The 5,898-nt window shown below is 36.8% G+C and overlaps 1 long non-coding RNA gene across 1 annotated transcript; it reads left to right on the top strand.

Moving 5' to 3' along the window:
- Nucleotides 1–370: 370 nt before the first annotated feature.
- LOC139558032 (uncharacterized) lies at nt 371–1,884 on the top strand. The gene is made up of 4 exons (XR_011671528.1): nt 371–532; nt 1,249–1,309; nt 1,397–1,447; nt 1,760–1,884. It is a non-coding gene; the product is annotated as an uncharacterized lncRNA (long non-coding RNA).
- The last annotated feature ends 4,014 nt before the right edge of the window (nt 1,885–5,898 follow it).

Raw genomic sequence — 5,898 nt, 5'->3', positions numbered from 1 at the left:
ATATTGAAGTTAGAAGCAACAGGATTTGAGGCAAAAACCTACAACTATTTCAGCACCCTTTCGCACTGCTCTGAGACAAGCATGGGGACTGATCTTGATAAATAAATGAGATTTTTATTTTCACTTAATCTCTGTTTGGGTATTGGTTAGACTATAATAAAAAATATTAGGGTGCAGACATGTTGTGCTCTTAGTGTAACCTTTATTTAACTAGGCAAGTCAATTAAGAACAAATTCTTATTTACAAGGACTGCCTACTCCTTCCTCCCCGTCGAGGAATTGAACCCCGGTCTCCCGTGTGCCCTACCCGCATGACATGGGGATTCTTTAGCTAAATAACCGAGAAGCCCCTGACCGCAGTGTGCAGTTCGGGGCCGGGCTCAATGTGGGCGGAGTCAAACGTGTTTAACCCGAACCCTTCCCGTCTCCTTCAAGGTCACCCAAGTTGAGGTTCACGTCGAAGGTATCAACGTCAACGAAAGCGAATCTTAATCGAACCTAACCTACATGGTTAAAAATATAAACCATGGAAGTAAGCAAGACTGTCATTATGCATAATGTACTTTGTAATATTCATGTTATACCAGTGCAGTGGTATATTTTTATATAACCAACTACCGCACCGATGTTAGCATAGCGTTAATTAGCACCCATTTGCACTTGAGCTATCTAATTAGCAATAGCACCCTTTTGCACGTGAGCTAGCTAATTGCTTACAATGAGGGAATCTTAGTTGGACACATTTGCCTACTTGAGTTACTACAGTTATGTAATCGATTTGATCGTTGATTTTCTGTTTCTTCAATGTATGCCTTGTTGTGTTTAGCTGACTCTAAATGTGTATCATTGATGCTGACGGCCATTCCCTAAGTTACACATAGCGAGTCTACACAGCCTACACATAGTATATACAATAATGAAATCCCCTGGTCCCAAAATATATGGCAAGTCAAGAAAAGTCATTGAAGTTAAATAAGAAAAACGTCAAAACACATTTACGGAGAAAGCATTCACATTGCTTTGAAACAGTGTCCAGGGAAAGATTTTTGACATGTGAGTGCATTGATGTGAGAAATGGTGTGTTAGCAGTCGAAAATACATTTTCTGGTCCAGCAACACCCATACATGTTGTGAAAAATTCTTGGGCTAATTCAATTCCAACTGTGTTCAAAACTGTTATGCATGCTAGAGTTTAAAAAGCTGTTGAATTGTACTTTTTCTTTACTTTCACATCCACTGTGTTCACAGAAACATTGCTCGGATCTTGTCCCCTGGACCTTGGAGGACTTTTGGTGTGGATGATGTTCAGGTTAGATATTCCTTTAAATTATTCCACTGAACTGTACCATTTGATTGTCATTCCTTTATTGAAAATTGTACCTTGTTCACACCACAGGGCCTACCAAAGCAAGGTTTCTCAAACAACTGTGGGGTGTTTGTTTTGATGGTAAGATGCTGGCTATTCAGTATATTATATTCGTCCTATTTTCTGTTATAACATATGAAAAGTTATTATTATTTATGTGCTTGCAGCATACTTTTTCTTGTCTATTATTCTTAACACTTTTTGGGACCTATTTCCTACAGTTTTTACACTACATACATCAAACTCCTGCAGAGCTGGACGCTGATGTGACATGCTGTGACTTCTTAGGGGGGAAGGTCTTCTACATCCTGAAATATATTCCTGGGGGGAGTAATATTATTATTTACTGTTATCATAACTATTAAACTTAACCTACTCTTTCTTAACTTACAGTACGCTCTGTACATTGCAATGGAAGCACAGTGTGATTTCACTGAGGTATGTATAAATGATGAAATTCTCATCACTAGTGGATATAATGTTTTTTGGGAGACCCATCCGATTGTGTGATTTTCTTTTTCAAAGGAAAACATGCAGCAAATTAGGCGATGGTGGTGCCTAGTTCTCCTGCAGAACTTTCCCATGCCGTAAGTCTTGAACATTTTAAACATGTTCTATGTGGAGGCAGTTGACAACAAGAAAATTATCTTTGCCTCTTGAGGAGCAGGGTTGAAGCCATTTTTGAGGAGTGGTCAAACCGTGTTTTTGTCTGCTGTGTTAATTGTTTCAATTGTTAATTGTGTTATGTTGTTTAGTAAAGATGACGTAGAAGTCACCCGAGTCTCTGATCTCTTTACTGGAGCTGGTCTAACTTAATGTACAAAGCACATTCAGCTTGTCAGTATATCTATATGGTATAGACTGTCTCCATTCTCATGAGGGATGTAAATACCATTATAAATCAGGATAGGTAGTAACTGTATTTATATGCTCAATGAAATAATATAATTACAAAGTTACATTTATCAACACAATTTTAACAGTACATGACATACATAACAAGTCTGTTGTTCACTGCAACAATATCAGTAGCTTGTCTCAAATATAGCATGAAGCAAAAAGTGTTACAACACATGTGCTGGTACCACTTGATATAATATTTCTTATGATCTTCAAAAAGGAAATAAGTTTGTATTCAACGTGTGCCTAGATCAAAAGTGTGTCTTTGTATTCAGTGTGTGAGTGTCAAACAAAATTAATAAAAAAATAAACGGTGGGCAAGGTCAAACGTTTGACTCCTCCCACATTGAGCCCCGCCCCAAATTGCACACTGCAGTCAGGGGTATTTGAAATAGCCCCGTACTGTGCTGCCGACCATCACGTCGTACAGCGCCATATTTTTAGTTCCGTCCTAATGGAAATCCAGAGCGTTTCTCGTTTTTCTTGGAATAGAAACACCATAATATTAATCAAATTATTTAAGCAAGTACCAATCAAAAGTTTGGATACACCTACTCATTCCAGGATTTCTTTATTTTACTATTTTCTACATTGTAGAAAAGTAGTGAAGATATCCCAACTATTAAATAACAGATATGGAATCAGTTAAGAACAAATTGTTATTTACAAAGACAGCCTACTTCTTCCTCCTGGTCGGGGAATTGAACCCCGGTCTCCCGCATTCCCAGGTTTACTACAGTATGTATTGTAGGCTGTTTACTTGTCATACTGCACAGTTGCCTAATAAACAAATACAGGTGGCTTATATCTTCAAAATACTTTAAATGCTTTATTATCCAAATGTAAAAGCATATACTGTACAGTACTGTATTTCTTCACCAGCATCTTTATGCTTTCGTTAATAAATGAATGATACAAATACTCTTTCAAAATGCAGATGTTGACTTAGTTATGGATTCATAACGAATTACTATCGGAATAAATATCACTGAATTAGAGAAATATTGGAACAAAGTTGTCTAATGAAGGCAAATAAATTGTCGCTTACTGGAAAAAACTCTTTCAAACACCGATGGTCACGTTGTACAGCGCCATTATGGCTGTTAGCAGGGCTATATTTTGGCCTTTATAAATATTATTTTTGCCTTTATTCAGATTACAATCGCTCACTGTCGTTTTTTGAAAACGAAATAATCTTCAAAATATCGTTGTATGTAGCCTTCCCACTGTGGACGTCTATTTCAGCACCATTTCGCACTGCTCTGAGACACGCATGGAGAAACGAAAATGTTCAATTATATTCCATGATATTCTTAAGATATATGTGTTGACTGAATGATGTGATGTCTGCTAAATAATCAAGTTAGGTTTCTCCAGAAAAAAATATTCTAAATAACAGGCTTTATTTATACATTTGTGAGAATGTCTCACCCCATGTTCAAGAATTGCCTTCTTCTCGGCTCATTCTAGGTTAAACGAAATCTCCATAATATCGTAACTTTTTAAACAAAGCGATTATTATTATTATTATTAATTCATTCAGAATTATATAAAAGCCCCTTAGATATTCTCACAGATCCTAACGGAAAATGCCGCTTCGATATTCATTTAGAATCCTCCAATCCTCTAAATGTAATTATTGGCTGAGAGTCACGTCATTAAAAAAATATATTTATTAGGTACAGTGCAATATTTTCCATTCCATCCTAACGGAAAACCTGATGTTTTCGTTTTTCTCGGAATAGAAACACCATAATATTAATCAAATTAATTAAGACAAATTTCTTAAAATCAATCACATGTACTATGTTATTACAAAAAATGTTTTAAATTCTCTAGTAATGCCAATATTGGAGACTATCAAATGCTTCTAAAAGTTACTCTCTGGAGGTCAAACTAGCACTAACTTGCATTAACGTAAAAAATGGCTGACAATTAAATAACGTGCCATAGAATGCAGTATGACGCAACTTTTAAAGGAAGAATCACTGTACATCACAAAAAACATGTTTTTTGTCATCACGTTTAATGAATAATGACTACGATAGTATAGCTTTTCCTAAACAAATGTGCATGTGACATTAACACTTGAAACAAACCCTTATCGCTGTCCCTGGCCGCCATGCATTTCAATGAGAATGCCGACCGCAGCCGGGCAACCACCGCAGCAGGAATGCTGCGATTCAATATCAGCATTCCCAAAGCAAAGAAGGGGGATATGCTGTGACGCCTGTGAAGGCAGATCAACATAATGTAAGTCATAGTTTTTCATTCCAAATCTGCATCAATTTAGCATTTCAGGCACACAATAATTCCAAATACTAGCATTGAAAGTTGTACTAAAAAGTACACAACTAAATATTGCATATTTCTAAATGAGTACTTCTAAAACACCAGAAAACACATTGCAGAATAAGTTGCTCACTACATCATTGAAAACTCAGTAAAGTATAGTAAAGAAAATCTAATTCACTACCTATAACATTTCCCTTTTAAAACACATTACAGGCAACGTAGACAGACTCTTGGATCCCCTCTTCAACAAGGTCACCCTTGATCCAGCACCGTAAGTGGCGAAGCTGTGCGAGCTGTCCATCCCAGGACCTGTCTTCCCAGTGTGAGAGGCCTGACAAGGCTGGATTTGTTTCCCGTTTCAATCACACAGTGCGTGACTGAAGCCTGCTTAAATTAAGCGGGGTACATGGGTCCCCCTACCCTCCTCTCCCCATCAATCACCGTAGTTGGTGCTTTTTGGAAACGCAACCAAGTAATTCATTTTTAAGTGATAATAAAAAATATAAATACATTGTATTATTTTTTCTAGCATTGGGACGGGAGAAGAGTTTTACAAATTGTACAAATGGGTCCTGCACACAGTAGGGGTCCAGGGTCCTACATTAGGCTTCTGGCTCTAATAATAATTGATGACACCATTGTTTTAATGACTATTTAGAATATGCTGGCCTATTGTATATGATCAAATAAATGTAATTTATAATGCTAATGCAGAGGCACCAAGTCATTGTCCAGTACATTTCTTGTATGTTGTTTTCACCCTCATGTCTTAGCTTCAAAGCTTACTCAGGCTTTACTAATTTCTTGTGAAGAAGTGCATCAACTGTATTCTGTAATTAGTTACAAAACAATTCAAAGGCAATTATGTATTGCTGCTGTTTGTCAGATACCCAACAGTCCATGAACAACTCTGTTAACCCATTAGGCCATTTGAGAGAAAATGGGTTGAGACATAAGCTCTGTTGGAATACTCATACTAACTGCACTAACCATACTATTTGTGACATAATTTGTGTATGTAGTATGCTTATTGGTCATAGTATGGATATAGTTAGTATACCAAAAGTTCCCGGATATCGTACTGAATTCAGCAAAATACGAAGTATACAAGCAGTGGACACTTTTCCCATGCTTTTAGGGCCCATAATGCAGTTGTTCAGAAAATGGGCGTGGCTTCAGAACGTTTTCAGATTTGAAGAAAATGAGGGAAAATATACAGCCAAAGTCCGACGAGAGTGGATACAAATTCATTGCTTTAACTAATTATGACAAATGTTAAGAAAATGTAGAGCAATGTAATAAAGTAGACTTTTCAAATAAGTTAAGTTACACGTTAT

The sequence above is a fragment of the Salvelinus alpinus genome, chromosome 28 (assembly GCF_045679555.1).
Source record: "Salvelinus alpinus chromosome 28, SLU_Salpinus.1, whole genome shotgun sequence".
NCBI classification, from domain to species: Eukaryota; Metazoa; Chordata; class Actinopteri; order Salmoniformes; family Salmonidae; genus Salvelinus; species Salvelinus alpinus.
This window is presented reverse-complemented; position numbering and strand designations above follow the sequence as displayed.